The sequence below is a fragment of the Cibotium barometz genome, chromosome 32 (genome assembly GCF_041138505.1).
Source record: "Cibotium barometz isolate CiBa-2024 chromosome 32, ASM4113850v1, whole genome shotgun sequence".
NCBI lineage: Eukaryota > Viridiplantae > Streptophyta > Polypodiopsida > Cyatheales > Cibotiaceae > Cibotium > Cibotium barometz.
Genome location: NC_141077.1, coordinates 365,745 through 389,054, shown reverse-complemented (window position 1 = coordinate 389,054; position 23,310 = coordinate 365,745). Strand labels below are relative to the sequence as shown.

The following is a 23,310-nucleotide window of genomic DNA, read 5'->3' as shown; positions in this document are numbered from 1 at the left end:
ATGGGAGTGTGGATGTATGAATTTGAAAATGGATGTATGCATGAAGATGTATATGCATAGATGTGAATGTGGATGTAGATGTATGCATGAAGATGTATATGCATAGATGTGAATGTGGATGTAGATGTGGATGTATAGATGTGAATGTGAATGTGGATGTATGCATGAAGATGTATATGCATAGATGTGAATGTGGATATAGATGTGGATGTATAGATGTGAATGGGAATGTGGATGTGGATATATGTGAATGTGGATGTAGATGTGGATTTATAGATGTGAATGTAGAATGTGGATGTGGATGTATGTATGTATGTGGATGTAGATGTGGATGTATAGATGTGAATGGGAATGTGGATGTGGATGTGGATGTGGAACTGAGACATGCTAATATCATTTCATGTTACGGAAGCTTGATTTTTTCAAGTGTGTTCTTGTAATGTTCTGTGCAGACATCTGTCCGTCAACATTTGTGGAATGGGAGCCTTTAGAGGCCCTTTCTGGAACCTTTGAGGCGCACCACTTTGAAATCGGCAAGCTACTATATACTGGTTGTTCGGCATCAGAGCTTTTAGAGCGCTCAGTTTTCTTCTTTCATGCAGAGTATATTGTACCCACGTCAAGAGATGGTTCTGGGACTCTACGGAGGCTCCCTACACCAAGTCTCACGGACCATGATTGGCCAAATCCCGACAATACTTTGGTTGCACTAACCAGACGTCAGATTGAGATTGATGTGTGCAATGCAATGAAGTGCACCTATGGGTCACATCGTGCGACTCTCACGTTCTTCATGCCTTTACATTTGTTTGTGTTTTTGTTCAAGGAGGCTGATGTTCACCGGACTCCTACAATGTGGATTGCAAAGGGAGGCACAGTAATGAGTGCCTTTCTGCCACCTTCGTGGGATTTGAAGGTTATTCAACATCAGGGTGACAAGATAAAGTGCATGGTGGTGTTGGAGAAGATGGTCGTTCGGTACCAGCTTGGAAAGCAACAACTCTCTATTATCTTTCCTTACAAATGTTGGAAGCTGACTGGAGGCAAATGGCAAGCACTCGTCGATTCGGACATCAACGATGCAGAACAGCTTGATGTACATGTTAGCACGCAAGCTGATGTGTGGGATATCATAGTAAATGCTGATTGGAATATGGCGAACCTAAGGGAGTACTTAGGCCTTAGGTTTGCACTGAAAGGTGACTTTTCATTTGTGATTGATAACACACCTCTACGTAAGAGGAAAGAGGCATCTTGGCTACTCGCAATTTGCGTTCAATTTTGTGCACTTTTAAGTTTTGTCGCGTGTTTTTATTTTTATAGAGGTTTTAAGTGAGTTTTTAAACATAAAAAAAGTTTTAAAGACCTCTTTATAAGTCACTTTTGGCCACTTTGAGTTCATCTCCTCACTCTCGGCATCTTTGCGGTCCCCTCGCCTTCTTCGCTACTCAAGCATGGCCACCCCCGCCGCCCAAGCTCTCCTATCTCAATTGCACAAGCTTGACCTCGGTCACTTGATCGAGAAGCTTGCACCCATCTTTCAGACATCTATTGACATGGAAGGCACCGCCGAACTCCATAATGACGTGTTTGGGGCGTTCACTAGCTACATGGACACATACATGGCTGAATATTGTGTCAACTTTGAAGACGAGGAGGGAACTTGGGTGCCTGTGGATCTTATCAAGCATACCTACAAAGCGGACAAAAATTTCAGGTTCAGGCTTGCAAGATTCCTCAAAGGCCTTAGTAGCACATATCTAAGGGAGGAGGAAGAAGATAACCTGGTAGGTCTTGGAATGGGCAACATCGGCACAAGTTTTTTGAGGTGGGACATGACTCTTGCCCTCCTGATCTTGGAGGGAACAGAGAAAAGCAAGGGAAAGAGGAAGGCCACTCCTCCAAAGAAAGCCACACCTTATCTCTTGATCAAGGAAGCTGACCCAAAGGAGGAGATTGTCACCCTAGTGCAAGAAGCATCTCTTGCACTTGTGACTCTGGCGGAAGAGCCGCAAGCTGAGGCTGTGAAACGGGACATCGAAGGGGACGATGTCATGGATGAAGTTCGAGAGCTGGAAGTGCAAACTCTACACCCCATCATAGTAGAAGGTGTAGAGTTCTTATTTTTGGATGACATCGGCCATGTCCTTGGGCTGCACCACCAGGATGAAACTCTCTCAGTCATTGCTATGTACGCGGGCATGCGAGACACACAACAGCCGTCCAAAGATGATGACATCCGCATTGACTTCAGTTCCGCAGATGTCACAAAGGTGCTTGCGCTCCCGGAAAATCATGCCTCAAATAGAGTCCCTTGTGGCAGAGACTCTTGTACAAATATCCCAGTGCAAGGATTTCTACGAGAGTGTGCCAGAAACTAGCTTTGCCCCTCACAAGCCGCTTGCCATTTTGGATTCCGTCAGCCTCGGGAGCATCAATATTAGTGATGCAGACCTTGCGGATCATGATGATGCCACTGAGGTAGTACACCCAATTTCTTCCCTTCTTAATTTGTAATTTTTTGAAGTCAACTCATTCTTCTATCTACTTTGTAGACCGCAAGAGAAATGGACTGGTTCGCAAGCCGAAAGGGTGGAGCACAAAAGGAGGTGGAGGGGAAAGATGCTGCGCTATGGCACTACATCCCGAGCTTCAATGCCGAGATGCTTCGCGTAATTCACAACGACTTTTCAAATGATGCGCAAGCTGAATTTTTGAAGTGCAGAGCCCTAAGCGCCATCCTGTCTGAAGCCCCTATAGCCCAAAATGCGGAATGTGGATGTGGATGTATGTATGTATGTGGATGTGGATGTATGAATGAGGACGTGATAGTGGATGTATGCATGTGGATGTGGATGTATGTATGTGTATGTATGAATGTGGATACGGGATGTGGATGTATAAATGAGGATGTGAAAATGGAGGTAAGCATGTAGATGTGGATGTATGGATGGAATGTGGATGTGGACGTGGATGTATGGATGGGATATGGATGTGAATATATGATATGTAATGTGAAGGAATCTAAAGTGAAGAGATGGAAAATGATGTGATTGGATGAGTACACATATAAATGGAATGTGGAATAAGTAATGTGGATTAATGAGGGATAATGTGGAAAAATGAGAGTTAATATAGAAACTATATTTGTAAATGCTGTTTATAAATGGCTGTTTTATGTCAAGAATGCTGGGGAAGCATTTTGACCGTCTTGTGATTAAGGTCGTGGAGACCTAACTGATAAAGTTGCAACTGCTGACGGAGAGTCAATGGAGGACGTCTCGCGTAGCAAGGTCGGCCGAGGTCTTGACCAGCCTCGGATCGATTAAAATGGTGAGCTTCCGGTACGGTGGATGAGGGACCAAGGAAGCGGCCTATGAGTGAAGCGCTAGGTCACCTGCGAAGGATCCTAGAGGGTGCTGACCATACGGTGCTCGGGCTCTGGGTCGCCCAGGATACCCACGCGTGCGTCGAGGAAGATATTGGAACAAGGAGTAAGAGTTGTTTTGTGAAGCCGGGCATGGATTTGGTTGATTGACCTTGCTGGTCTTCAATGGACGAGTCCATGGCTCTTTATATGGATCTGTTGGTTGATCTTGCTGATCTTCAACGAGAGTCCATCTTGATTTTTATAAGTGATTATATTGCCGAGTATTATGGGCTAGGAACTATTGAAAAGGCCCCTATGTGGACAGGCGGTGAGCGTTCTAGTTGCCAATGATGCCATAGATACTCTGATGAAGGAATGATGGGAAATTATGAATCAACCGGATAAATTGGAAGATTGTGATCAGTGGTACTATGGTTTCATTAAAGGATTTTTTTAAAGTTAGCTGATGCTAAGAAAAAGGCAATTTCATATTGGGTGTGTAAGTGGTGTGGCTAGTTTTATGTTTGCATGAACTTCCGGCTAGGGGGCCTTGGAACTCTTTTCCTTGGTACCCGGGACAAAACCTAACCAAATTCCAAATTGGATCCCATCACTATAGTGGTTGGGCGGTTGGCTAACCCATGGGATCGGATGGGGTTAGGCTGGACTGATGGATCCGTAAATCGAGACTCAATTTCTGTTATTACGATAGATAAAGTAAATCCCGGATAGTAATTGTTCTATTTATAGGAATCAACCGGCTGTGCCTCTTGATGGGGAAAAAAGCGTTGATCCCAATGATCCAAGTGCAAGTTTCTTCCTTGATCCGACCGAGTATCTTATAGGTGCAATCGGATCAGTGTGATCAGTAATGATCTTGACTACGTTAGAGTAAAAAGTTATCTTGGTGGAATCGCCCGTGCTTTTCGGGTAAGGGAAGTTTTTCGGGTTCGGTTTTGGAAAAACCGACGGATTAGTCTCTTGTCCGGATATCCGTGGACGAGGCCCCGAGTGTGGGTCCCTGCCCCGCGCATGAAGTACTACTTCCGCTGCTAGTACCCCGAATCCGTCGCATGGTGGGGACAGGGATCTCACAAAGGAGCTCTTGATGAACATACCTCTATCTTCATCCATACATTCATGGAGCTAAGAGTTGCAATATGATATGATCAAGTCTTGGTCACTTGTGATATATATGTTATTTGTATTATAGTCTTGGTGATGCCATAGAAGACTGCCCTCAAACAAAGTCCTCAACTCCCCATGAAAGTTTGAAACCACCACTGTCCTGTCCTGAAAGTAAGAAACAAGTTATTCTTATACATAAAGATGAAAACTGTGACCGAGTCATAAACTGTGTCCTGCTCACTCACTTCTGTCAGCTGAAAATTTCTTACCTACTACCACATCCCTATATAACCTAAATATCAGCACCATGTGAGGGATTCCCAATATAGCATTCAAAGCCCCCAAAGAAAAAAAATGACAAGATGCACATCAAGGATTTGGAGGTTCTCATTGTCTTGTTTCACACGCAACTTCTCAATGAACTGCTCAATAAAATCTTCCTGCTTATTTCGGTGAGACGAAGATGCCTGAAATCTGTGCCAACCTCTATGGATAAAATTTTCAAAGGGACATGACCCATAGCTCTTTTTTTTCCGAGAAAAAGATCCTTCTATTAGTTAATGAAAAAAATAAGCCACAAAGGGCTAGGTACAACCACGAAGGACTAAATACAATCATGACCCATAGCTCTTTCGTAAATCAGTAGCATTATTGATCGACTAAAAATGTGACCAAATAAAAACCTCAATACGAGTCATTAAGGGTGACTTCACATCACACACCTAGCTAGCTTCTCATTCCATTGCCATGACAGATCCAACTATCCTAGTACCAGTCCCAAGGTGTGCCCTCTCTGAGGCCACCATAAGAAACTGTACATATGAATGAAACAAATTGGCACACAATCATACCTTTTCTTGATTTTCGAGACATGCTCATTTGGGATGTAATACAAAAGTGTGTAATTCTTCAGGTGTCAAACACATTATAGATTCTACAATCCACTGCCTCATCAGTTCCTAGTGAATTAAGAAAGTATGCTTTATAGGGAAGGCATCCTTAACTACCTTCATAGTTCAAGGAGTAGGAAGTGATCATGGAAACAACGATTCGGCATGACGGGCAGTGCAGGCATTTTCGAATATGCATTATGTAGAATGGGTGGATATAGAGCCACTCCATTCCATCATGATAATGGGGAGGTGACACATCAGCTAGGTTTGTTGGGTACAACAATCCTCTGATCAACACATTAGCCCTTTGAGAAGACTTGACCCAGCTCCTTTGACCTGTTAGCTAAAATGGCACCAACCTCGACCATGATGTGCATGTATTGTTGCAGCCAAATGCTTACCCATCCTGGGTTGAGTATATGAGAACCTTGCTGTTCACATCATCAAATTTGACAAATCTGTCCCTCTTTAGTGACTCTGATCCAAAAAGACCAAAGCCTACATTTGGCTGTCCTTTGTGAATGTACTTGCAGTAAACACAACCACAAACAACTCAGATTTAGGAATTTTGGGAAATATGCACAATTTTCGGACAATTCTTTGTTAGATCCAATACAATGTTTACTGTGCGATATGCAAGATTTATTATTGGATGTTCTCAACAAGCATTTGAATAATGCGATATGAGTTATGTACTATTGTACATTTATAACAAGTATATATGAATGTTGGTGGGATGTAAATTTGCCTGCACACACACACACACATGCACACCAAGAATTAAGTTTGTTTATATCACATAGCCTCCAGTTGACCATCAAACACAGAAACTTTAACAAAGAAAGGATATTCAATGTAACTTTAAGTTGTAAGAAAGACTAGGTGATAGAATTAAAAAGATCACCATCTGTATTGAATCAAAATTCTTGAACAATGGGTGAACCATAAATTTAAAAGCTTAAGAAAGCCTTACAATCTGAATAATGATTGAACTATGAGTTTGGTAGCTTCATACAACATTGCTAAAAGATTACGAAGCTAGTTGCCCATGTGCTAACAAATCATTCTTGCTCAACTGCACTGACGTGTGATGGTGCCTCACTTTCATGTTGATTCAATTGATTCTGTTTGGCCTTGAGTATTATAGCCTTTGGAATCTTGATTTTCTCTGGAAGTCGTCCACCCTTGGGCTTCCATGCCCAAATGATGCAGCTAGTGTCTTCCCAGCGCTGAGGATCATTTCTGTTCTCTCGCCAATACTTGTTCCAGCAATCCTTATAAACCTCCACATCACTTGCATTCTTCTTCTTTGAAATTGGTGCCCAATATTGTATCTAAACTTGTAGGTAGTTTATCGAGTTGTTGTTTTGATCAACATGAAGGTTAAGAGGCTCAGCTTTTTTGCATACACTCCTTGGCCAAAAGTCATGAAATCCAATGTCTTCCCTTGCACTAGGGGTCTGCATGTTTAGCATAAGATTCTCCCAATAGGCAAGGACCAAATTGATCCACTTAGCATAATCACTTTGGTCTCCTTTCTCTTGCAAGTGCTCTTTGACATGTTTTTTAAGCCCTCCACAACCTTCTCATTTTCCTTAACATACTTAAAGGGTGGCAAATACATAACGATTCTTATTTTCAGAACCACAATTGTCAAGTTGCAACAACAACGTCCTTGGCAATCTCTTGAAAAATGTCCTTGAATTTGATGGCATTAAACTTGTGGCATTGACATTGCCCCTATCCTGCACATGTGTGTTAGTATGAAAGACTGACTGCATATGTGAAGAACAATTTCCCTCTATATCCACATTTGTCTCTACATGTGTCTCTACAACTGCATCCTTAATGCTCTACTTGCAATATGCGTTTCTCTCCTTTAGCACTTCCATATGAAAGACTGACTGCATATGTGAAGAACAATTTCCCTCTATATCCACATTTGTTTCTACATGTGTCTCTGCATCTGCATCCTCAATGCTCTGCTTGCAATATGCGTTTCTCTCCTTTAGCACTTCCATATGAAAGACTGACTGCATATGTGAAGAACAATTTCCCTCTGTATCCACATTTGTTTCTACATGTGTCTCTGCATGTGCATCCTCAATGCTCTGCTTACAATATGCGTTTCTCTCCTTTAGCACTTCCATATGCTAATACAGGGCCATAGTAGACAAAACACAATAAAAAAGATCTGTTCGTGGTTCTGCATCTGAGTTTTGTGAGCTCAAGTCACCATACATGTGTTGCTCTCCTCTTTCTAAGTTTCTTAAACATTTTGATAGAGATGAAATTGTGAAGTTGGGATCACTTGGCCATAACCCCAAGGCAAAGTGACCATAAGCTGTTTGTCCATGTCCACCATGAGTGAGCATTCCTCTTAAGGATACTGGAAGCCTCTCAACCCCATTGAGAGATTTAGGAACTGGTTTAATTTGTGGTATGGCAATCTTGCTCTGGTCCATCTTATCATGTATAATACACAAATACCTATTTGGGTTCATTTCGGAAGAGCTCCTCCAAGCATAGTATAGATTTCTACAACTCATTTGCTGCAACATGTGTGCCCTTCTTTGTGCCATGTATCTAGCACGCTCCTCTTGATTTTTTGTTGATTCCAACTTGACCTTGATTACCATACAAATGTCGCATTTTGAGAAGGTGCTGGTTTTTGATAAACTAACTATCTTGAACTCTGTGTTCCACAATCTTGAGAGAATGATGGTTGTGACAGTGGCCGGTATTCGAATGATGGTTGTGACAGTGGCCGGTATTTGAATGAGACAAGTGTGTCATTCACTTCACGCAATATGTCCACCTGTTTGTACATTGTTGGTAGAACACGTTGGGTCTCGCGGGCTCCATGCATAGTTGTCCTTGACCTATGTGGCATTTGATCGGCATTATTATCTATGAAGCCCTGTATGATTGATTTTGCCATCTCAACATGTGTCATGCCCTTCCGTATTATCCCACTGTTGCCATGACTGACATTACATGCACTATTCAAGAACTTCTTTCTGAGCCTATAGAACATTGACTTACCAATGCCATGCATTACATACCATGCTTTACTACAAACCTTCTTCCCATCAAATGTGAACTCAAAGCACTCGTCATCTTGACCTTGTCTATAGGCCATGCCCATGCAATCTCGTACAAATGTGTATCGTGTACTATAGCTCTGGTCCCCAAAAGTGTACCCTAGCTTGCATGATTTTGGATCTATCTCCAAATTGACAACATCGCTTCTCGCAACAATCAATGGTTGCGACGTTGTGAATGTTTGCAACATCACATTTTTTGCTAGCTCCATGGGTTTTATCGTAATTTTTCATTACCCTTACCCTATGGACATAGCTCCTTTTCTTATTTGTCCCTTCAATGATATCATAGTCAGTGATCATGGCATCATGGTGTCTGTCTCATCAGAACTATCGCCATCATTGCTCTCTACATCATCATCCTCTTTTTCATCACTTGAATTGTTTAGGCTATCAATATGTTTTTGCATGAAGTGATCTTGAATACCCTCATCAATAGAAGAAGATTCTGTGTCCTTCACTAATGGTTCACCATTCTCAAATGTGAGTTGCCTGATCGGCAAACTAACCAAATTCAGACCTGAAACACAAGTTGAACTGGGATGCAAAGATCCTTCTATAATGACACCCAAGCTACTCTCCCCTAGTTCTCTATAATTTATAGCCTCGTATGGGTGGACCAGCAATACCTACTCCATTGCCAAGTTTTGTAGATCTGTTGTCATCCTAGAGGATGACACTTTTCTCTTTTCAGCTCTCCCTATCTATAAAGTGATCTTCTTGATCAACAAGAAGTTCCGCAAAATTATCCTCTTTGGTATTAGTAATGTCTTTGTCCATAACAAGGTTGACCAATGGCCATTTGATGATGCTTCCAACTGCTTGAGACATTGTTCTTGCATCCATTGTGGCAAATGGAATGAGAAATGTGTCATCAAAGCTTTGTTGAACATGTATTGCTGCACATGTCTCGCCAATGAATTGAAAACCACAATGTCATGTTTCAGATGCATCAATGGAATGAATAACCCCGCGTAGCTTCCTTTGCAGAACCATCAATGAGAAACACTGAAGCACCTTGTTTTAGACCCTCCAATCCCTGAGAAAATCAAGATCTCAATAAGAAAGATTAAAGCGATGTTTTTACGGTAGTACACAGAACTATAAATGTAATTCAATCTCAACATGAGTTTAGGCTCTAACCAAAGTTTGAATCTCACCTATCAATGCTAGTTTGCTAGGAGGCTAGGCTCCATCCATCTAATGCTAGCTTGTTAGTAGGAGGCTCCAATTAAAGTTATCATCCTCACTTGCATAATATATTAGTTTGCATATGTTAGCTAGAAGGGTAGGCTCCTTCAACAAAAGTTTGAGCCTCACCCGCGGATGCTAGTTCGCTTCTAGGAAGCTGAAAGTAAAGTTGTAGGAAGCTGAAAGTATATTTGGGTGTATGGGGAAAGAGGGAAGAAAAGAAGAAATCTCAAGCTCAAGCTCAAGGCTCAAACTTGAGTTTGAGCCTTGTCTATTACACAAGCAAGTAGGAATAGAGAGGGAAGCTAGAAAGTATATTTGGGTGTATGGGGAAAGAGGGAAGAAAAGAAGAAATCTCAAGCTCAAGCTCAAGGCTCAAACTTGAGTTTGAGCCTTGTCTATTACACAAGCAAGTAGGAATAGAGAGGGAAGCTAGAAAGTATATTTGGGTGTATGGGGAAAGAGGGAAGAGAAGAAGAAATCTCAAGCTCAAGCTCAAGGCTCAAACTTGAGTTTGAGCCTTGTCTATTACACAAGCAAGTAGGAATAGAAGGGAAGCTAGAATAATCTCAGAGAACAAGTGGGGTGTGGGTGAAGAAGGGTATATAGACAAAAGTGAAACTAACTATAATCAAGGGACCTGGGGCCTGGGGCCTGGGGCCTGGGCCTGGGCTTGGGCTTGGGCTTGGGCTTGGGGAATGAAATTGAAATCGAAATTCCTTTCTGCATGACAAAGCCTGTGCCCCCGTTGAATGTCAGAGGACAAGAAGTATCAATTTATCCAAGAATTGGAGCCTAATTCAGACCAAGAAGTAATTGATCGGAGCCTATGCCTATCAATTCAGACCATCGCAATTGATACTTTCTGCATGACAAAGCCTGTGCCCCCGTTGAATGTCAGAGGACAAGAAGTATCAATTTATCCAAGAATTGGAGCCTAGTTCAGACCAAGAAGTAATTGATCGGAGCCTATGCCTATCAATTCAGACCATCGCAATTGATCGGAGCCTATGCCTATCAATTCAGACCATCTCCATGCCTAGACCCCTCTCGGACCATCGCCAGCCCCCTCCCTATCAATTCAGACCATCTCCATGCCCAGACCCCTCTCGGACCATCGCCAGCCCCCTCCCCCTCTCGCACCATCGCCAGCCCCCCTCCCGTCTCTCGCAGCCACGCCCACCCCTCTGCCTCTCGCAGCCACACACTCCAGCCCCCCTCCCGTCTCTCACAGCCACGCCCACCCCTCTGCCTCTCGCAGCCACACACTCTCGTCTCCACGCCCACCCCCCCTCTGCCTCTCGCAGCCATCGCCATCGCCATCTCCACGCCCAGACAGACTCCCCCTCGTCTCCACGCCATCGCCATCGCCATCTCCACGCCCAGACCCCCCCTCTCCCTCTCGCAGCCACGCCCACCCCCCCTCATCTCCATGCCATCGCCATCGCCGTCTCCACGCCCAGACCCCCCCTCTCCCCCTTGTCTCTCACAGCCACGCCCACCCCCCCTCTCCCTCTCGTCTCTTGTAGCGACCCCCCCTCTCCCTCTCGCAGCCACGCCAGCCCCCCTACCTCTCACAGACTCGCCAGCCCCCCCTCCCTCTCCCAACCACGCCATCCCTAGACCCCATTTGAAATTTGAATTTCAAATTTTCCTCTCTTGCCATCACTAGCGCCCCGCTCCCCCATTTGAATTTCAAATTTTCCCCTTTTGAAATTTGAATTTCAAATTTCCCCCTCTCCCTCTCGTCTCCCATGCCAGCCCCCCTCTCGCAAACCGCCCCCCCTTCCTCTCGTCATCACTAGCGCCCCGCCCCCCCATTTGAAATTTGAATTTCAAATTTCCCCCCTCTCCATTTGTTCCACCAAATTCAAATTTTTCCCTGCTCGACGCTCGTGCCACAATTTCGACCCTCTCTATTTGAAATTTGAATTTCAAATTTTCACCAAATTCAAATTTGGATTTCAAATTCCCCCCCGCTCGGCGCCCGCGTAATCATCTATGTTTCCTGTCTGTGAAGTACTCGCTCAGCCCTGCGTTGGTTTTGACCTCTGTTTCCTACAAAACCATCACGCCCACACGCCATCGGAGACTTCAAGCATCCGTCACGTCTGTGCGACATCGGAGACTTTCGTGCGCCTATCTACGTTTCGTGTGTTCCCTTATCTAATTGAATACTTTACGCAACAAGTAAGTCCTTCTTTAATTGATTGTTTATATCAATATAAACGCTTACTTGATTGCATGCTAAGTGTGCCATTTGTTAATCGTTGCTCGTCGTAGATTGTTTGCACTCCATGCTAGTGCACCTCGGCCTTAAGGCTCGAACTTCAGATTGAGCCTTCGTTCTCCATGCTAGTGTATCCCGGTCTTAAGGCTCGACGTAGATCGAGACTTTGTTCTCCATGTTAGTGCACCCCGATCTTAAGGCTCGAACTAAAGTTTGAGCCTTTGCTATCCATGCTAGTGCACCCCGGCGTTAAGGCTCGAACTTGAGTTTGAGCCTTTGCTCCTTTGCTCTCCATGCTAGTGCACCCCGGCCTTAAGGCTCAAACTTCCGATTGAGCCTTCGTTCTCCATGCTAGTGCACTCCGGCCTTAAGGCTCGAACTTGAGTTTGAGCCTTTGCTCTCCATGCTAGTGCACCCCGGCCTTAAGGCTCGAACTTGAGTTTGAGCCTTTGCGCTCCATGCTAGTGCACCCCGGTCTTAAGGCTCGAAATTGAGTTTGAGCCTTTGCTCTCCATGCTAGTGCACCCCAGTCTTAAGGCTCGAACTTCAGATTGAGCCTTTGTTCTCCATGCTAGTGTACCCCGGCCTTAAGGCTCGACCTAGATTGAGTCTTTGTTCTCCAAGTTACTGTACCCCGGCCTTAAGGCTCGAACTTGAGTTTGAGAATTTGCTCTCCATGTTAGTGCACCTCGGCCTTAAGGCTCGAACTTGAGTTTGAGCCTTTGCTCTCTATGCTAGTGCACCCCAGCGTTAAGGCTTGAACTTGAGTTTGAGCCTTTGCTCCTTTGCTCTCCATGCTAGTTCACCCCGGCCTTAAGGCTCGAACTTGAGTTTGAGTCTTTACTCTCCATGCTAGTGCACCCCGGCCTTAAGGCTCGAACTTGAGTTTGAGCCTTTGCTCTCCATGCTAGTGCACCCCGGTCTTAAGGCTCGAAATTGAGTTTGAGCCTTTGCTCTCCATGCTAGTGCACCCCAGTCTTAAGGCTCCAACTTCAGATTGAGCGTTCGTTCTCCATGCTAGTGTACCCCAGCCTTAAGGCTCGACCTAGATTGAGTCTCTCCATGTTAGTGCACCCCGGCCTTAAGGCTCGAACTTGAGTTTAAGCCTTTGCTCTCCATGTTAGTGCACCCCGGCCTTAAGGCTCGAACTTGAGTTTGAGCCTTTGCTCTCCATGCTAGTGCACCCCGGCGTTAAGGCTCGAACTTGAGTTTGAGCCTTTGCTCCTTTGCTCTCCATGCTAGTGCACCCCGGCCTTAAGGCTCGAACTTGAGTTTGAGCCTTTGCTCTCCATGCTAGTGCACCCCGGTCTTAAGGCTCGAACTTGAGTTTGAGCCTTTGCTCTCCATGCTAGTGCACCCCGACCTTAAGGCTCGAACTTGAGTTTGAGCCTTTGCTCTCCATGCTAGTGCACCCCGGTATTAAGGCTCGAAATTAGGTTTGAGCCTTTTCTCTCCATGCTAGTGCACCCCAGTCTTAAGGCTCGAACTTCAGATTGAGCCTTCGTTCTCCATGCTAGTGTACCCTGGCCTTAAGGCTCGACCTAGATTGAGTCTTTGTTCTCCATGTTAGTGCACCCCGGCCTTAAGGCTCGAACTTGAGTTTGAGCCTTTGCTCTCCATGTTAGTGCACCCCGGCCTTAAGGCTCGAACTTGAGTTTGAGCCTTTGCTCTCCATGCTAGTGCACCCCGGCGTAAAGGCTCGAACTTGAGTTTGAGCCTTTGCTCCTTTGCTCTCCATGCTAGTGCACCCGGGCCTTAAGGCTCGAACTTGAGTTTCAGCCTTTGCTCTCCATGCTAGTGCACCCCGGCCTTAAGGCTCAAACTTGAGTTTGAGCCTTTGCTCTCCATACTAGTGCACCCCGGCCTTAAGGCTCGAACTTGAGTTTGAGCCTTTGCTCTCCATGCTAGTGCACCCCGGTCTTAAGGCTCGAAATTGAGTTTGAGCCTTTGCTCTCCATGCTAGTGCACCCCAGTCTTAAGGTCGAACTTCAGATTGAGCCTTCGTTCTCCATGCTAGTGTACCCTGGCCTTAAGGCTCGACCTAGATTGAGTCTTTGTTCTCCATGTTAGTGCACCCTGGCCTTAAGGCTCGAACTTGAGTTTGAGCCTTTGCTCTCCATGCTAGTGCACCCCGGCCTTAAGGCTCGAACTTGAGTTTGAGCCTTTGCTCTCCATGCTAGTGCACCCCGGCGTTAAGGCTCGAACTTGAGTTTGAGCCTTTACTCCTTTGCTCTCCATGCTAGTGCACCCCAGTCTTAAGGCTCGAACTTCAGATTGAGCCTTCGTTCTCCATGCTAGTGCACCCCGGCCTTAAGGCTCGAACTTGAGTTTGAGCCTTTGCTCTCCATGCTAGTGCACCCCGGCCTTAAGGCGGCTTGAACATGAGTTTGAGCCTTTGCTCTCCATGGTAGTGCACCCTGGTCTTAAGGCTCGAAGTTGAGTTTGAGCCTTTGCTCTCCATGCTAGTGCACACCCCAGTCTTAAGGCTCAAACTTCAGATTGAGCCTTCGTTCTCCATGCTAGTATACCCCGGCCTTAAGGCTCGACCTGGATTGAGTCTTTGTTCTCCATGTTAGTGCACCCCGGCCTTAAGGCTCGAACTTGAGTTTGAGCCTTTGCCCTCCATGTTAGTGCACCCCGGCCTTAAGGCTCGAACTTGAGTTTGAGCCTTTGCTCTCCATGCTAGTGCACCCTGGCGTTAAGGCTCGAACTTGAGTTTGAGCCTTTGCTCCTTTGCTCCTTTGCTCTCCATGCTAGTGCACCCCGGCCTTAAGGCTCGAACTTCAGATTGAGCCTTCGTTCTCCATGCTAGTGCACCCCGAGCTTAAGGCTCAAACTTGAGTTTGAGCCTTTGCTCTCCATGCTAGTGCACCCCAGCCTTAAGGAGGCTCGAACTTGAGTTTGAGCCTTTGCTCTCCATGCTAGTGCACCCCGGTCTTAAGGCTCGAAATTGAGTTTGAGCCTTTGCTCTCCATGCTAGTGCACCCCTCTCTTAAGGCTCGAACTTCAGATTGAGCCTTCGTTCTCCATGCTAGTGTACCCTGGCCTTAAGGCTCGACCTAGATTGAGTCTTTGTTCTCCATGTTAGTGCACCCCGGCCTTGAGGCTCGAACTTGAGTTTGAGCCTTTGCTCTCCATGTTAGTGCACCCCGGCCTTAAGGCTCGAACTTGAGTTTGAGCCTTTGCTCTCCATGCTAGTGCACGCCGACGTTAAGGCTCGAACTTGAGTTTGAGCCTTTGCTCCTTTGCTCTCCATGCTAGTGCACCCCGGCGCCTTAAGGCTCAAACTTCAGATTGAGCCTTCGTTCTCCATGCTAGTGCACCCCGGCCTTAAGGCTCGAACTTGAGTTTTAGCCTTTGCTCTCCATGCTAGTGCACCCCGGCCTTAAGGCTCGAACTTGAGTTTGAGTCTTTGCTCTCCATGCTAGTGCACCTCGGTCTTAAGGCTTGAAATTGAGTTTGAGCCTTTTCTCTCCATGCTAGTGCACCCCAGTCTTAAGGCACAAACTTCAGATTGAGCCTTCGTTCTCCATGCTAGTGTATCCCGGCCTTAAGGCTCCACCTAGATTGGGTCTTTGTTCTCTATGTTAGTGCACCCTGGCCTTAAGGCTCGAACTTGAGTTTGAGCCTTTGCTCTCCATGTTAGTGCACCCCAACCTTAAGGCTCGAACATGAGTTTGAGCCTTTGCTCTCCATGCTAGTGCACCCCGGCGTTAAGGCTCAAACTTGAGTTTGAGCTTTTGCTCCTTTGCTCTCCATGCTAGTGCACCCCGACCGGCCTTAAGGCTCGAACTTCAGATTGAGCCTTCGTTCTCCATGCTAGTGCACCCCGGCTAGTGCACCCCGGCCTTAAGGCTCGAACTTCAGTTTGAGCCTTTGCTCTCCATGCTAGTGCACCCCGGCCTTAAGGCGGCTTGAACTTGAGTTTGAGCCTTTGCTCTCCATGCTAGTGCACCCCGGTCTTAACGCTCGAAATTGAGTTTGAGCCTTTGCTCTCCATGCTAGTGCACCCCAGTCTTAAGGTTCGAACTTCAGATTGAGCCTTTGTTCTCCATGCTTGTGTACCCCGGCCTTAAGGCTTGACCTAGATTGAGCCTTTATTCTCCATGTTAGTGTACCCCGGCCTTAAGGCTCGAACTCTAGTTTGAGCCTTTGCTCTCCATGTTAGTGCACCCCGGCCTTAAGGCTTGAACATGAGTTTGAGCCTTTGCTCTCCATGCTAGTGCACCCCGGCCTTAAGGCTCGAACTTGAGTTTGAGCCTTTGCTCCTTTGCTCTCCATGCTAGTGCACCCCGGTCTTAAGGCTCGAACTTCAGATTGAGCCTTCGTTCTCCATGCTAGTGCACCCCGGCCTTAAGGCTCGAACTTGAGTTTGAGCCTTTGCTCTCCATGCTAGTGCACCCCGGCGGCCTTAAGGCGGCTTGAACATGAGTTTGAGCCTTTGCTCTCCATGCTAGTGCACCCTGGTGTTAAGGCTTGAAGTTGAGTTTGAGCCTTTGCTCTCCATGCTAGTGCACACCCCAGTCTTAAGGCTCGAACTTCAGATTGAGCCTTCGTTCTCCATGCTAGTGTACCCCGGCCTTAAGGCTCGACCTAGATTGAGTCTTTGTTCTCCATGTTAGTGCACCCCGGCCTTAAGGCTCGAACTTGAGTTTGAGCCTTTGCCCTCCATGTTAGTGCACCCCGGCCTTAAGGCTCGAACTTGAGTTTGAGCCTTTGCTCTCCATGCTAGTGCACCCTGGCGTTAAGGCTCGAACTTGAGTTTGAGCCTTTGCTCCTTTGCTCCTTTGCTCTCCATGCTAGTGCACCCCGGCCTTAAGGCTCGAACTTCAGATTGAGCCTTCGTTCTCCATGCTAGTGCACCCCGACCTTAAGGCTCGAACTTGAGTTTGAGCCTTTGCTCTCCATGCTAGTGCACCCCAGCCTTAAGGCGGCTCGAACTTGAGTTTGAGCCTTTGCTCTCCATGCCAGTTAACCCCGGTCTTAAGGCTCAAAATTGAGTTTGAGCCTTTGCACTCCATGCTAGTGCACCCCAGTCTTAAGGCTCGAACTTCAGATTGAGCCTTTGTTCTCCATGCTAGTGTACCCTGGCCTTAAGGCTCGACCTAGATTGAGTCTTTGTTCTCCATGTTAGTGCACCCCGGCCTTAAGGCTCGAACTTGAGTTTGAGCCTTTGCTCTCCATGTTAGTGCACCCTGGCCTTAAGGCTCGAACTTGAGTTTGAGCCTTTGCTCTCCATGCTAGTGCACGCCGACGTTAAGGCTCGAACTTGAGTTTGAGCCTTTGCTCCTTTGCTCTCCATGCTAGTGCACCCCGGCGCCTTAAGGCTCGAACTTCAGATTGAGCCTTCGTTCTCCATGCTAGTGCACCCCGGCCTTAAGGCTCGAACTTGAGTTTGAGCCTTTGCTCTCCATGCTAGTGCACCCCGGCCTTAAGGCTCGAACTTGAGTTTGAGTCTTTGCTCTCCATGCTAGTGCACCTCGATCTTAAGGCTCGAAATTGAGTTTGAGCCTTTTCTCTCCATGCTAGTGCACCCCAGTCTTAAGGCACAAACTTTAGATTGAGCCTTCGTTCTCCATGCTAGTGTACCCTGGCCTTAAGGCTCGACCTAGATTGAGTCTTTGTTCTCCATGTTAGTGCACCCCGGCCTTAAGGCTCGAACTTGAGTTTGAGCCTTTGCTCTCCATGTTAGTGCACCCCGGCCTTAAGGCTCGAACTTGAGTTTGAGCCTTTGCTCTCCATGCTAGTGCACCCCGGCGTAAAGGCTCGAACTTGAGTTTGAGCCTTTGCTCCTTTGCTCTCCATGCTAGTGCACCCGGGCCTTAAGGCTCGAACTTGAGTTTGAGCCTTTGCTCTCCATGCTAGTGCACCCCGGCCTTAAGGCTCAAACTTGAGTTTGAGCCTTTGCTCTCCATACTAGTGCACCCCGGCCTTAAGGCCCCGGCTTGAACTTGAGTTTGAGCCTTTGCTCTCCATGCTAGTGCACCCCGGTCTTAAGGCTCGAAATTGAGTTTGAGCCTTTGCTCTCCATGCTAGTGCACCCCAGTCTTAAGGTCGAACTTCAGATTGAGCCTTCGTTCTCCATGCTAGTGTACCCTGGCCTTAAGGCTCGACCTAGATTGAGTCTTTGTTCTCCATGTTAGTGCACCCTGGCCTTAAGGCTCGAACTTGAGTTTGAGCCTTTGCTCTCCATGCTAGTGCACCCCGGCCTTAAGGCTCGAACTTGAGTTTGAGCCTTTGCTCTCCATGCTAGTGCACCCCGGCGTTAAGGCTCGAACTTGAGTTTGAGCCTTTACTCCTTTGCTCTCCATGCTAGTGCACCCCAGTCTTAAGGCTCGAACTTCAGATTGAGCCTTTGTTCTCCATGCTAGTGCACCCCGGCCTTAAGGCTCGAACTTGAGTTTGAGCCTTTGCTCTCCATGCTAGTGCACCCCGGCCTTAAGGCGGCTTGAACATGAGTTTGAGCCTTTGCTCTCCATGCTAGTGCACCCTGGTCTTAAGGCTCGAAGTTGAGTTTGAGCCTTTGCTCTCCATGCTAGTGCACACCCCAGTCTTAAAGCTCAAACTTCAGATTGAGCCTTCGTTCTCCATGCTAGTATACCCCGGCCTTAAGGCTCGACCTGGATTGAGTCTTTGTTCTCCATGTTAGTGCACCCCGGCCTTAAGGCTCGAACTTGAGTTTGAGCCTTTGCCCTCCATGTTAGTGCACCCCGGCCTTAAGGCTCGAACTTGAGTTTGAGCCTTTGCTCTCCATGCTAGTGCACCCTGGCGTTAAGGCTCGAACTTGAGTTTGAGCCTTTGCTCCTTTGCTCCTTTGCTCTCCATGCTAGTGCACCCCGGCCTTAAGGCTCGAACTTCAGATTGAGCCTTCGTTCTCCATGCTAGTGCACCCCGACCTTAAGGCTCAAACTTGAGTTTGAGCCTTTGCTCTCCATGCTAGTGCACCCCGGCCTTAAGGAGGCTCGAACTTGAGTTTGAGCCTTTGCTCTCCATGCTAGTGCACCCCGGTCTTAAGGCTCGAAATTGAGTTTGAGCCTTTGCTCTCCATGCTAGTGCACCCCTCTCTTAAGGCTCGAACTTCAGATTGAGCCTTCGTTCTCCATGCTAGTGTACCCTGGCCTTAAGGCTCGACCTAGATTGAGTCTTTGTTCTCCATGTTAGTGCACCCCGGCCTTAAGGCTCGAACTTGAGTTTGAGCCTTTGCTCTCCATGCTAGTGCACCCCGGCGTTAAGGCTCGAACTTGAGTTTGAGCCTTTACTCCTTTGCTCTCCATGCTAGTGCACCCCAGTCTTAAGGCTCGAACTTCAGATTGAGCCTTTGTTCTCCATGCTAGTGCACCCCGGCCTTAAGGCTCGAACTTGAGTTTGAGCCTTTGCTCTCCATGCTAGTGCACCCCGGCCTTAAGGCGGCTTGAACATGAGTTTGAGCCTTTGCTCTCCATGCTAGTGCACCCTGGTCTTAAGGCTCGAAGTTGAGTTTGAGCCTTTGCTCTCCATGCTAGTGCACACCCCAGTCTTAAAGCTCAAACTTCAGATTGAGCCTTCGTTCTCCATGCTAGTATACCCCGGCCTTAAGGCTCGACCTGGATTGAGTCTTTGTTCTCCATGTTAGTGCACCCCGGCCTTAAGGCTCGAACTTGAGTTTGAGCCTTTGCCCTCCATGTTAGTGCACCCCGGCCTTAAGGCTCGAACTTGAGTTTGAGCCTTTGCTCTCCATGCTAGTGCACCCTGGCGTTAAGGCTCGAACTTGAGTTTGAGCCTTTGCTCCTTTGCTCCGTTGCTCTCCATGCTAGTGCACCCCGGCCTTAAGGCTCGAACTTCAGATTGAGCCTTCGTTCTCCATGCTAGTGCACCCCGACCTTAAGGCTCAAACTTGAGTTTGAGCCTTTGCTCTCCATGCTAGTGCACCCCGGCCTTAAGGAGGCTCGAACTTGAGTTTGAGCCTTTGCTCTCCATGCTAGTGCACCCCGGTCTTAAGGCTCGAAATTGAGTTTGAGCCTTTGCTCTCCATGCTAGTGCACCCCTCTCTTAAGGCTCGAACTTCAGATTGAGCCTTCGTTCTCCATGCTAGTGTACCCTGGCCTTAAGGCTCGACCTAGATTGAGTCTTTGTTCTCCATGTTAGTGCACCCCGGCCTTAAGGCTCGAACTTGAGTTTGAGCCTTTGCTCTCCATGTTAGTGCACCCCGGCCTTAAGGCTCGAACTTGAGTTTGAGCCTTTGCTCTCCATGCTAGTGCACCCTGGCGTTAAGGCTCGAACTTGAGTTTGAGCCTTTGCTCCTTTGCTCTCCATGCTAGTGCACCCCGGCCTTAAGGCTCGAACTTCAGATTGAGCCTTCGTTCTCCATGCTAGTGCACCCCGGCCTTAAGGCTCGAACTTGAGTTTTAGCCTTTGCTCTCCATGCTAGTGCACCCCGGCCTTAAGGCTCGAACTTGAGTTTGAGTCTTTGCTCTCCATGCTAGTGCACCTCGGTCTTAAGGCTTGAAATTGAGTTTGAGCCTTTTCTCTCCATGCTAGTGCACCCCAGTCTTAAGGCACAAACTTCAGATTGAGCCTTCGTTCTCCATGCTAGTGTATCCCGGCCTTAAGGCTCCACCTAGATTGGGTCTTTGTTCTCCATGTTAGTGCACCCCGGCCTTAAGGCTCGAACTTGAGTTTGAGCCTTTGCTCTCCATGTTAGTGCACCCCAACCTTAAGGCTCGAACATGAGTTTGAGCCTTTGCTCTCCATGCTAGTGCACCCCGGCGTTAAGGCTCAAACTTGAGTTTGAGCTTTTGCTCCTTTGCTCTCCATGCTAGTGCACCCCGGCCGGCCTTAAGGCTCGAACTTCAGATTGAGCCTTCGTTCTCCATGCTAGTGTACCCCGGCCTTAAGGCTCGAACTTCAGTTTGAGCCTTTGCTCTCCATGCTAGTGCACCCCGGCCTTAAGGCGGCTTGAACTTGAGTTTGAGCCTTTGCTCTCCATGCTAGTGCACCCCGGTCTTAACGCTCGAAATTGAGTTTGAGCCTTTGCTCTCCATGCTAGTGCACCCCAGTCTTAAGGTTCGAACTTCAGATTGAGCCTTTGTTCTCCATGCTTGTGTACCCCGGCCTTAAGGCTTGACCTAGATTGAGCCTTTATTCTCCATGTTAGTGTACCCCGGCCTTAAGGCTCGAACTCTAGTTTGAGCCTTTGCTCTCCATGTTAGTGCACCCCAGCCTTAAGGCTTGAACATGAGTTTGAGCCTTTGCTCTCCATGCTAGTGCACCCCGGCCTTAAGGCTCGAACTTGAGTTTGAGCCTTTGCTCCTTTGCTCTCCATGCTAGTGCACCCCGGTCTTAAGGCTCGAACTTCAGATTGAGCCTTCGTTCTCCATGCTAGTGCACCCCGGCCTTAAGGCTCGAACTTGAGTTTGAGCCTTTGCTCTCCATGCTAGTGCACCCCGGCGGCCTTAAGGCGGCTTGAACATGAGTTTGAGCCTTTGCTCTCCATGCTAGTGCACCCTGGTGTTAAGGCTTGAAGTTGAGTTTGAGCCTTTGCTCTCCATGCTAGTGCACACCCCAGTCTTAAGGCTCGAACTTCAGATTGAGCCTTCGTTCTCCATGCTAGTGTACCCCGGCCTTAAGGCTCGACCTAGATTGAGTCTTTGTTCTCCATGTTAGTGCACCCCGGCCTTAAGGCTCGAACTTGAGTTTGAGCCTTTGCCCTCCATGTTAGTGCACCCCGGCCTTAAGGCTCGAACTTGAGTTTGAGCCTTTGCTCTCCATGCTAGTGCACCCTGGCGTTAAGGCTCGAACTTGAGTTTGAGCCTTTGCTCCTTTGCTCCTTTGCTCTCCATGCTACTGCACCCCGGCCTTAAGGCTCGAACTTCAGATTGAGCCTTCGTTCTCCATGCTAGTGCACCCCGACCTTAAGGCTCGAACTTGAGTTTGAGCCTTTGCTCTCCATGCTAGTGCACCCCAGCCTTAAGGCGGCTTGAACTTGAGTTTGAGCCTTTGCTCTCCATGCCAGTTAACCCCGGTCTTAAGGCTCGAAATTGAGTTTGAGCCTTTGCACTCCATGCTAGTGCACCCCAGTCTTAAGGCTCGAACTTCAGATTGAGCCTTTGTTCTCCATGCTAGTGTACCCTGGCCTTAAGGCTCGACCTAGATTGAGTCTTTGTTCTCCATGTTAGTGCACCCCGGCCTTAAGGCTCGAACTTGAGTTTGAGCCTTTGCTCTCCATGTTAGTGCACCCTGGCCTTAAGGCTCGAACTTGAGTTTGAGCCTTTGCTCTCCATGCTAGTGCACGCCGACGTTAAGGCTCGAACTTGAGTTTGAGCCTTTGCTCCTTTGCTCTCCATGCTAGTGCACCCCGGCGCCTTAAGGCTCGAACTTCAGATTGAGCCTTCGTTCTCCATGCTAGTGCACCCCGGCCTTAAGGCTCGAACTTGAGTTTGAGCCTTTGCTCTCCATGCTAGTGCACCCCGGCCTTAAGGCTCGAACTTGAGTTTGAGTCTTTGCTCTCCATGCTAGTGCACCTCGATCCTAAGGCTCGAAATTGAGTTTGAGCCTTTTCTCTCCATGCTAGTGCACCCCAGTCTTAAGGCACAAACTTTAGATTGAGCCTTCGTTCTCCATGCTAGTGTATCCCGGCCTTAAGGCTCCACCTAGATTGGGTCTTTGTTCTCCATGTTAGTGCACCCCGGCCTTAAGGCTCGAGCTTGAGTTTGAGCCTTTGCTCTACATGTTAGTGCACCCCGACCTTAAGGCTCGAACTTGAGTTTGAGCCTTTGCTCTCCATGCTAGTGCACCCCGGCGTTAAGGCTCAAACTTGAGTTTGAGCTTTTGCTCCTTTGCTCTCCATGCTAGTGCACCCCGGTCTTAAGGCTCGAACTTCAGATTAAGCCTTCGTTCTCCATGCTAGTGCACCCCAGCCTTAAGGCTCGAACTTCAGTTTGAGCCTTTGCTCTCCATTCTAGTGCACCCCCCGGCCTTAAGGCCCCGGCTTGAACTTGAGTTTGAGCCTTTGCTCTCCATGCTAGTGCACCCCGGTCTTAAGGCTCAAAATTGAGTTTGAGCCTTTGCTCTCCATGCTAGTGCACCCCAGTCTTAAGGCTCGAACTTCAGATTGAGCCTTTGTTCTCCATGCTAGTGTACCCCGGCCTTAAGGCTTGACCTAGATTGAGCCTTTATTCTCCATGTTAGTGTACCCCGGCCTTAAGGCTCGAACTCTAGTTTGAGCCTTTGCTCTCCATGTTAGTGCACCCCGGCCTTAAGGCTTAAACTTGAGTTTGAGCCTTTGCTCTCCATGCTAGTGCACCCCGGCCTTAAGGCTCGAACTTGAGTTTGAGCCTTTGCTCCTTTGCTCTCCATGCTAGTGCACCCCGGGGCCTTAAGGCTCAAACTTCAGATTGAGTCTTCGTTCTCCATGCT

General features: G+C 47.6%; 1 pseudogene; it reads right to left on the bottom strand.

Moving 5' to 3' along the window:
- Nucleotides 1-23,310, bottom strand: part of LOC147619707 (uncharacterized) — a 43,877-nt pseudogene that overhangs the window by 14,061 nt on the left and 6,506 nt on the right.